Source organism: Pararge aegeria, chromosome 2 (assembly GCF_905163445.1).
Source record: "Pararge aegeria chromosome 2, ilParAegt1.1, whole genome shotgun sequence".
NCBI classification, from domain to species: domain Eukaryota; kingdom Metazoa; phylum Arthropoda; class Insecta; order Lepidoptera; family Nymphalidae; genus Pararge; species Pararge aegeria.
In genome coordinates, this window is record NC_053181.1 from 19,385,504 (window position 1) to 19,396,748 (window position 11,245).

Here is an 11,245-nt window from a genome sequence, read left to right on the forward strand (position 1 = left end):
CACTTGCTTCAACGGTGAAGGAAAACATCGTAAGGAAACCGGCATGTATGACAGTTCTCGATAATGTTCTTAAAGGTGTGTGGAGTCCACCAATCCGCACGGGGCCAGCGTGGTGGACTGCCTTAACCTTTTCTAATTGTGGGAGGAGACATATTCCCTGTAGTGGGCCAGAGTAATGGATTGATATAGACAACTGCTGATAACATTAAGGATAACTCTCAGGCATGCAGGTTTCCTCAATATGTTTTCGTTCACCATTGAAACAAGTGATATTTTAATTGCTTAAAACGCTAATAAATAATAAATAAATAAATATACTACGACAATACACACATCGCCATCTAGCCCCAAAGTAAGCGTAGCTTGTGTTATGGGTACTAAGACGACTGATGAATATTTTTATGAATAACATACATAAATACTTAGAATATATATATAGACACTCAGACACTGAAAAACATTCATGCTCATCACACAAAGATTTTCCAGCAGTGGGAATCGAACACGCGGCCTTGGACTCAGAAAGCAGGGTCACTGCAAACTGCGCCAATCGGCCGTCAAATAATTTAGAAAAGTAGGAGGTGCATGCTGTAATTCATGCCCCTTCGAAAGTGAAGCTGAAATCATTCGAATATTAATAAAAAAAAAACGTAGCAGCCCTGACATTATTGCAGTAAGCGTGCCTCGTAAAGAGGTGCTCAAACAAGGGTCCCTTACGCCCTTCAACATATGAGACGCCGAAATGCTTATCACGTCCTCGTCGTTACTTTACAACCTAGCATGGCCCCGGTATTTAACCAGTAGCTGCTTGTTATTCTAACCAGAATTTGAAAGGGCAGCTGTTTTACATGTTATAACATAAAGGAATGTATAAACATGATATAAATGCCTGTACGTATTGCTGAAACTAGTTTTTACTTTGTTTTAAGTGACACATTAGAATGGTGATACCAATGTTACAATCGGAGCTTTCTGACATATATGATAAGGGCACGTTTAAAAGATTCCGTTCAAAGTAATAGAATTCAAAACGTTGGATATATGGATGAGCTTTCGATCAAAAAACGGCGTTTTCCGGAAAAAAAACTAAAAATAATTTAAATATCAACTTCAAAATTAGCACTCCATAAGCCTACGAGTATGAACTTACGCAATGTCAGTAAAAATATTTAACCTTATGCCATATGTAAAATATAGGAAATAGGAAAAATGATTGAAAGAATTAATTAATTAGTTAAGTGGATTGAATGAAATATTTAAAAAATATTTGATTGAGCGACGATTTTTTTGATACAGAGCATACCCAATAAAATCTTTTTCCCTACCATAAAATTTCCTACTTGTGTTTTAGGAATTCATGGAACAATTTAATTTTAAAAATGGCTGCGCCCAAACTGTTTGTACTTCAGTTAATGTCACTTAAGGATATAATTAAAGTTATTTTAAATCTTGCATTATGTATATTATAGTATATTTTTAATTAAACATCTTAGGTAGGTACCATGCCTTGCTGCGGTTGTTTCAAAGACGTTTCAGATTTTTATTACTTACATTATATTTTGGTACATACTTTTTTCGTCCGATGGGTACATAGGTTTTTTTTTTTGTGTTTATCATGCAATCAGTCGGTGGACTATGAGCAGATGTTTTGTAAGTGGTTATGGCGATAAGGTAAGATTGCTTCCCCATTGGGAAGATCCCCCATGTGTCACATTTGGCTTTCTAATATATGCCGACTTTTTAATCTGCGAACCACTTCAGTCATGGTAAGTTGCACCGCTAGGTGATTCGGGTGGTTAGCAAGTCTGGTTTTGTAATAAAAACTGTTATATTTTATTTCCTCCTTAACAGTTTTGATATTTAGATGTTCATGGATCTAAATTATTTTAAAATACCATGGAGCGTTAGAAAATTGCTTTAGGATGTATTTTTGTGCCCTTTGTATTATATTTGTGTTTGTGTCACACGCCAAGCCCCATAATTGGAGGCCGTATGTCCATATTAGTTATATGATGGTTTTATATATTAATAATTTGTTGTCTAAGGACAACCTACAGTTTCGTCCAAGCATCCAGTATAATCCTCTGTATCTGTAGATCATCTCGTCTCTTTTTGTTTGTATGTGCTTCTTCCAGGTGAGCCTTCGGTCTAAATACACAATCAGGTATTTGACATTGTCACTTTGTGGAAGCTCACTATTACGTATTGACATAGGAGGGCAGTGCCCTCTACGTAATGTAAACGTTACATGGACAGACTTAGTGACACTAGTTTTCATCTTCCACTTGGTCAGCCATTTGTAAATCTAATTTAAGCTATGTTGAAGGATCTTCGAGGCTTCTTCGGGACATCTACTACGGGCTAGGATGACTGTGTCATCTGCGAAGGTTGCTACTGTGACATTACCAGTTTGTGGTAAGTCACTGGTATAGATCGTTATCGTATCGGGTACATAGGTTAGTCGTTATGAATATGAACAAAAATCTATTTTTCACATTATGTAATGTGATGAATAAATTGAAATCAATTTTTGTTCAATATGGAAAAGTGTACAAACAATTAAGAAAGTAGTGTTTAAATATAGTATAGGTAGCACAGGCCCTTCATGCAATATACTATAGAATGGAAACAACCATGTTATATTATAGTGCTTAGAAGCATCCGGTTGGCTTTCATCTCTCATTAGATAGAAAAATAAATGTTAAAATATTAATTGGTGATGTTTGTAAACAGCAACTGCTGAGTTTCTTGCCGGCTTCTTCCCGGTAGGAAAGCTGGGAAAAGCCTCAAAAATCATTACAAACGGATAGACTTAACGTTTTAAATGAACTTAAGGATTAAGCCTCGTCATCAACATTATCATATTAACGCATTACCGGCCCACTACAGGATATGGGTCTCCTCACACAATTAGAAGGGTTTAGGCCATATTCCACCACGCTAGCCCAGTGCAGTTTGGTGGACTTCACGCACCTTTGAGAACATTATGGAGAACTCCTGGGATACTGCTTTCATCACAATGGTTTCCTACAGCATTGAAGGAATCGATATTTTAAACGCATGTAACTTAGAAAAGTTGGAGGTTCTGGGATTTTAACTTGGCCTGCCGAAAATGACGTCTTTATCCTACCCTCTGTGCTATCACCGCTTCCCAGTTCATGTTTCCAGTTCGGTTACAGGCAAATGAGATGACACGAATGTAATTGAGAGACAAATGAAAACCTTTGTGGCTCTGAGTATTTACTTTTCCAACATTCTTACGAGCTTTGTGCCAAAAAGCTGTACTAATTACTACTAAAATTCACTAAAATATAATATTATTTGGGTAACTCATTCAGTTAAACTTGTTTGGTTAACCTAAGCAAGATATTCGGGCTGTATGCAGCGTCGCATAACATTTGCACAAGCGGTTATGCATAATAACATGATTGCATAATAAGCGAAATTGCAGCGTAATATATTCGCATTCTAGCGAGCTCTGCTAGCAAATGTGGAATTTGGTTTTTTAATTTCTACAGAATTCTTGTAACTTAGGTAACCATTAAAAAGTACTAAGAATATTTCATATTACAAATAAAATAAAATAAAAATAAAAAAAATAAAAAAGCCTTTTATTCCATGCAAATAATATTACAAACATAGTAAGAAAAAGAATGAAGTAAAAAATAGTGTCTATAAAGTTTACAATACAAATTCGCTTAACATTTTTTTTCTTTTATTATATTTAAGAATTAATTTATTATTGGTTTTCATATTTAATTTGCAAGGACCCCTCTTAGGTGAAGGCCTCCTCCAAGGGTTTCCATTTTGGTCTATTTTTGGCTGTTTGTAACCAGTTTGTTCCTGCGATCTTCTTAATATCATCCTCCCATCTCGTGTATGGTCTTCCTATTCGGCGTTTGCCTGGTGGGCCTTTCCATGTAGTGACATTTATAGCCCACCTGTTATCTACACATCGGGCTACATGGCTGGCCCATCGGAATTTTAGTGTTTGGGCTTCATATTATACCAGAGCATATTATCTTGCACAATAACGACGACATTTAGTACCTTGATTATGTTTATTTTTATTATCAATATGTTCATAAGTATTTATGTATGATTGAGTATATATTAGTTTATTATTTTATATTTATTTATTATATTTTTCTTATATGTGCAATTTTGTTTATGTATTTGTATTTAGCTATTTGAATGAAGCTATCTTGTCCTAATCCAAAGGTTGCCTGGCAGAGATCGCTACTAAGCGACAAGACCGCCTTTTGTATTCTACTTGTCTTTGTATTTCTATTGTTTTTTTTTTTTTCCTAATTTCATAGTGGTGTACAAATAAAGAGTTAAATAAATAAAATAAATAAGAGTTCTTGATGACCTGTCTGGCGTTGTTGTGACCCTAAAAAGTGGAAGGTAGGTTTGTAGTAGCTTTTTGTGACAGAGCTCGTCCGGGGAAGTACCTTCGCCTTAAGCAGCGTTGTTGCAATGCTGTGTTCCGGTCTGAAAGGCGTGGTTGCCGGTTTAATTACAGGCAGCTGAGACTTAACAGCTGCGCCATAAATTGAATGACACAGGGCGGCATGTTGCATTACGTGTTCCTTGCATGCTCTGTGAAGTATGCTCTGTTTATAGGCGATGGTACTCCTCTTACCATCAGGTGGGCCATCTGGTTGGTCCGTCAATTATTAAAGTCAAAGTCAAAGTCAAAAACATATTTATTCAAGTAGGCCCATAGGTGGCACTTTTGATGCGTACATAAGAATTACACGGTAGTGAGATGATGGCGATAACCACATTCGTAAACTTAAAACTAAAGCTACGAGGGTTCCAAACGCGTCCTGGTCTAAGAAGAAGCCCACAACAAACTTAGCCGGGTGTTTTTTTTTTTTGGTTACTATCCTGGTTCCTCGGAATGTCATTACATGTCGTCGTAATCATGATCAACACGATTTCCTGATGACGATGATGAGTGTCCAGCAATGGACATAGGTAATTTCTAGAATGTTCAGAAAACCACGGTCCTGGGCCGCTTGTTTCCAACGGCGCGTTTGATGTCGTCTGTCCACCTCGTTGGGGGTCAAACAACGCTGCGTTTACTGGTCCATTCCAGCATCAAGCCATAATGACAAGGTTGCTTGGAAGCATCCGGCTCCGCTTTCATCTCTCACAAAATAGAAAAATGAATTTTAAAGTGTAATATGTAAATTGTTGATATTGGAAAAGAGCAACTGCTGAGTTTCTTGCCGGCTTCTTCTCGGTAGAATCTGCCTTCCGAACCGGTGGTAGAGTCAGTACACACAGACAGACTTGACGTTTCAAAAGTGCTTATATTAGGCCTACTTGATATAAATGATTGTTGAATTTTGCTCCTTGAAACCCCAACGCCCATCAGTTCTCCGAACTATCTTCTCGCCCATTCAGTGGCTTGCACAGGGTCTTCGACCGGGGTATGCATAAAACAGAAACATGGCTTAGAATGGAAATTAACAAACCCGCCCCCCCCCCCCCCCCCCCTCGACGCACCGCTCTTTAATCATATTTGTACAGAATAACGGGGAGTAGATGGTAAGTACTTACGTAGTGAAAAGCAATCAAATGTTAATGAATTTGAAACTGTGCGAGCTTGCCTGCAATACGAAATACGAGGGTGTCGTAAAGCAGGCAGTTATTTTACGTCGAAAACTCGATAGCAAATGACATAAAACTGTAAAGAATAAAACGTTAAAGTACTCTAGCTATATATTCGGATCTTCCTTCTGAAATATAGTGTTTCTTTTTTAATTTAAAAATACTTGCGCTTGACTGCAAGCAGCCCTGGTAAGTGGTGATACGGCGTAGACCTTGTGATAGCTAGTTGATGTCAAACGTCAGTTATGTTTGTTTTGTTTTTCATACAATAAAAATACAAAAGTGACGTTTCACACCAAAGATTGACATAGAAGATTTACGCCTGTCGGATAGATCCCGTGCTGTGAGATACGCTTTGTAATTTGAGGTCGGTAGTAAATAGACACGACAAGAAGCCACGCACACTCCAATCATCAGCATCACTTCTCAATGACACGTCTGTGAATCTCGTCGGGGTCGACCCACACTGCTAATACCGGTGCGGAGTCGCGATTCACGTACCTTGCGACTCCAACGTCCATCGGCCTCCCTAACCTAACCCATTGTAAACTGTAAAATGATGTTGAAAAAGAGCAATCTGCTGAGTTTCTTGCCGGCTCTTCTCGGTGGAATCTGCCTTTAAAACTGGTGATAGAGTCACTATAAACAGACTGACTTGACGTTTCAAAAGTGCTTATATTAGGCCTACTGGAAATAAACACGAAAATACAAAGTCTTGACTTGTCTAGGGTAAATTTATAACGCATCGCTTTTTTTTACAAAAAAAGCGATGCGTTATAAATTTACCCTATTTCTTACATGATAATATATTAATCTATGCTATAAATTATAGCCGAACTAACAGACGATCGGTAGTAAGTACATAATAATGTCGAGTCGTAAAAGAAGGAATTATTTTTACGTTCGAGAACTCGATGACAAGGGGATATAAATTCAACTGTTTACGTTTCGCAAATGCGCCGCGATTGCCGAAGTTTGCGGAAGTTTGCGAAAGCTGTCGCACCGACGAAGGCTCCGGAAAATATTCTTTTGCGGTTAAAATATGCCGGGTATTATGCCGACTTCAAAAAGGAGGGGGTTCCGAACAGTAAATTTTCTAATATAGAGCTTTTTTTATCAAGGGGATGTGGGAGAAAAGTAGTCTTTATATTTAGATCTTTCAATTTATTTTACTCTAAATGTAATGTAATAATTTGTATGTAACAGAATTGGCTCTATTAAAAGAACACTAATATTATTAATGCGAAAGTGTGTTTGTTTGTTTGTCCTTCGTGCACGCCTTAGCTAAGCAACCAATCAAGTTTATTTTTATTGTATAGTATTCGTTGAAAGCACGGATAGTAACAGAGGCTAATTTTTTATATAAATTTTGTAAAAAAAAAACGTAACGTGTAAAATAAAAGCAGATAAGGTAAGCAGAAAACAGTTAGTATTAGATTATATAATTGGATAATACATCAATGTTTTTGAATTCCACTACCAGTTAGCCCTTGACGGCTTGATGCAGTCTAAGATGGTAGCGGTTTAACATGTTGGGGGTACAGCAGTTATGATAAATGCACACCTCTTATCTGATTCTACGTGATTTTGTACAGGTTTGTAGTCACGAGTCATGGCCTTAGCCTCGCACGATACCAGATAAGAGAAAATACAAAAAATTCGGATTTTCAGCTATTTCAGAGCACTAAAATTTTTTTTGTAGGTTCTCGTAGTATTATTTATTGCAGCAGTAACTACGAAACTAGCACTCTCGATTTTATGAATCAGTTCTATAGTAATCCGCCACTCATATATTTTACAAAAGTAATATAAAATACTTTAGTAACAAACATTTAAAATGAGACAAACAGTTTACCGGTCGTTGCAACGTAAAACATGTAAAACGTTACAAACGTAACAGTAAAAGTTTAAAAAGCTTTTGACAGCGGTGGGATTCGAACCCACGCCCTTTCGGACTGGTGCCTAAAACCAGCGCCTTAGACCACTCGGCCACGCTGCCTCATGAAGACTACCGCTCAAATACTAGATGTATTTACATCTTATTATTTTTGTATTATTCACGGCCGAGTGGCGTAGTGAGCAGCGACCCTGCTTTTTGAGTCCAAGGCCGTGGGTTCGATTCCCACAACTGGAAAATGTTTTTGTGATGAACATGAATGTTTTTCAGTGGCTGGGTGTTCAATGTATATTATAAGTATTTATGTATATTATTCATCAAAATATTCTTCAGTTATCTGAGTACCTATAACATAAGCTACGCTTACTTTGGGGCTAGATGGCGATGTGTGTATTGTCGTGGTATATTTATTTATTTATTTAATAAAAATTAGACTAAAAGTTTAGCGGTCGGTGTAAAACGTTAAAAAAGTAACAGTTTGTTAAAAAGCTTTTGACAGCGGTGGGATTCGAACCCACGCCCTTTCGGACTGGTGCCTAAAACCAGCGCCTTAGACCACTCGGCCACGCTGCCTCATGGAGACATCCGCGTAAATGCTAGATGTATATATAAACATACATCTTATAAACAGTATTCATCCCCATCAACAATACAACGGACGGGTCATTATAGAACGCTATTGAGAACTATTTTGAATTTGAATTTCGTAGTTTACTTCACAATTCGTTTCTTCACCATAATAGCAAGGGATATTTAATTGCTTAAACTACACATAATCTTAACTACTAAAAGTTAGAGATGCGTGCGATAGATCGGTTTCCCCGAAGCCCCAAGCCGTTACCAGTAGGCTATTCCTTTCTAAGGGTACATGAGAACGCTAAACCGGATGAGTCCGCGAGCACTTTTTGTTTTATAAGTACACACCGCGCACTCAAAGAATACATTTATAAAACGCGGCAGATGTCGCGCTATCTCCTTCTCACAATATACGTGCGAATATTGTGTGAATGGGATATCACGACATCGACACCGCCTTTTATAAATCATTTTTTAAATTCCGTAGGTTATATGTATAAGCTTAAATTCAATACTGAGTGTTGCGGTGCAAAGTTTTTCAAAATAAAAAATAAAGCTCGGAAACGATCACAAAAAATAAAGCATAAAGAAAATCGGGTAGCATCTCGCAACAGCTGGTGCGAAATTGTGCGCCCGAGGCGTAATATTGCTTTGTGGCAGTAATGTCGATCAACTTGGAGAAAACAGCGGAAAATCACGGGAATACTATCAACTATTATTTATTATTTCGTTTACAGTGATGCTGTCTCTGAAATTTTAAGTTTCACAGCTACAAACAATGATTTGAAGGTGAAAAGAGGTCTAGTACAATAAACATGATCGTCATTTTAAACACAATGAATAGACGTATCGATTACGATACGATCGTATCGTAATCTTAAAGTGCAGTATTTTTATTGTTTCACTACAAGTTAGTTCTCAACTGCAATATCACCTATTTTGTTAGTACTTACTGGATGTTTTCGCTCGCAATCGAGGAGTCGCTTTCGAGTATAGAAATATTTGAACGTCAAAGTAAATGGATCTCACCTGTATGGTTTTAAAGCTCAAATTTGCCAACCATTCTTTAGTTGGGGTTTGTAAAATATAAAATGGAAATGTAGGATTTGCGACTGTAAAACGAGAGATATTGGGCCCATTTTGGTTTGACCGCATATATTTCAATTTGCAAAAACGACTCATCGATTGAGGGCAAGCATATCTTGTACTAAGGTTACTGGTAATAAGTGACGAAGCAGTCTAAGATTATCATAGTGTATAGTATTCTACTAGTCAAGCCCTTTCATTTGAAGGATGGGCGTACATTGAGAGATTTGCAAAAATATATGTAATCTGCCATTTTGTTGCGGCGGCCATTTTATACCGATGCTTAATAGCTAAGAACACTGCCGGTTCAACAAAAAAAACACTATTAAAATCGTTTTATTCATTCGAGAAATACGATGTCATAAACAGATACCCGCACATATCCACAGATACAAAAACACACACACAAACACTTTAACATCTTATAGCACTCCGCCGTTTATGCGTCTGGGGTTAAAAAACATTATTTACAAACTAAAAAAAAAGCTTACGGTTCAAGTAAAAAGTTAGGTAGTGGTTTTACTCCTGACAGTAATCTCACAGAGAAGCTAGTTTCCATAAAATTTGGTCGTTACATTACTCGCTACATTGGGCAAATGGATGAAGTGAATGAACTAACGACCGTGTGTACCGTCGAGGGTTCATTTGCATTCCACTCAGCCGTTCATTTGTTCAACGACGAAACGATACGTGCTACGAGCTATATATGTTTGTTTATTCCGTAGTGAGATGTTATTATATCTTGAGTGAGGTATAAACATAAAAATAAAAAAAAATACGAAGTGTGTCACGATGTTATTACCAAAGAATCACTAAAATATTGTATTTATCTGAGATATATAGAAATAGAAGCGCTGATAGCCGAGTGTAAAAGGCTTCGGTTTCACTTTCGGGGTGCTGAGTTCGAATCCCAGCACGCACTTTTTTCGTTAAGAGTTAAGTTAATGTGTTTTAAACAATTAAAATATAACTTGCTTCAACGGTGAAAAAAACATCGAAAATTCTAAAATAATCAAAATTAACTTATTTCAAGTAAGCTCAGACAGACTTGACTTTTGAAAAGTCAAATCTGTCTGACTGACTCTACCACCGGTTCGGAACGCAGATTCCACCGAGAAGAGCCGGCAAGATTCTTACTATCAGTAACGTTCTGTGGCGTGTGGAGTCCACCAATCCGCACTGAGCCAGCGTGGTGGTCTAGGGCCTAAGGGGCTAAGGGCCCTTCTCATTGTGGGAGGAGACCCGTGCCGTGTAGTAGGTCGATATATTATCATGTCAATCAAAAACGTATTTTCATTTATATTCGAAGAACCCGTCGGGTTCGGAGCCTTACATACGCTTATCAAAACAGTTTCTCTATTTTCTTATTCATATAAACTTTAGCCCTTGAAAGCAATATTAATTGAAGATGTTGCCGTCTAAGACGACCGCTTCCTTAATCTAGTAAAATGGCAGTTATATTAAACCATATCCCTAATTGGTTTCTTCGCGACATCGTAACATAAGGCTAAGTCACTTAGCGGCACCGGTCAGTTGGATCTTAAGTAGACACGCCCCAGACCAGACTTAACAAAAATTCTTGAATTTTTTAAGGTCCCAAATTACCCTGCTGGAAATCAAATTCAAATTAAAAATTTCTTTTTTCATATAGGTCTATCACAGGCACTTATGAAGCGTTCATACATATTTGTTTACATAATTGTAAGAGGATGGTTATAACTTCGTTCGCAAACTTAAATCTAAAGCTACGAGGGTTCCAAACGCGCCCTGGTCTAAGAAGAGCCCACAACAAACTTAGCCGGGTAATTTTTTTTTAGTTATCACCATCTCCCAGTAAATTTATATTAAGCTATGAAGCTAGAGCATTTCACACCCAAGCTTTTTTATCGTTTAAGTAATTAAGTAAGTTTAATATTATAATAGGAAAATCGAGACCTCCTACTTAAAAACAGCGCTCAGCGCTGCGCTAAAGAGTTCGTTCTCCATTTATTTCTGATGATTTTTGAACCTATAATATATGTTAAAGGTTTCATTTTTAAAAAAGATTTCAAAGTTTCATCTAAA

At 37.3% G+C, this 11,245-nt stretch overlaps 2 non-coding genes across 2 annotated transcripts; both read right to left on the reverse strand.

The window, feature by feature from the left end:
* Positions 1 to 7,541: 7,541 nt before the first annotated feature.
* Trnal-uag lies at positions 7,542 to 7,621 on the reverse strand. The gene has a single exon. It is a non-coding gene; the product is annotated as a tRNA-Leu (tRNA).
* A 391-nt stretch (positions 7,622 to 8,012) lies between these two features.
* On the reverse strand, positions 8,013 to 8,092 carry Trnal-uag. The gene has a single exon. It is a non-coding gene; the product is annotated as a tRNA-Leu (tRNA).
* Positions 8,093 to 11,245: the final 3,153 nt, after the last annotated feature.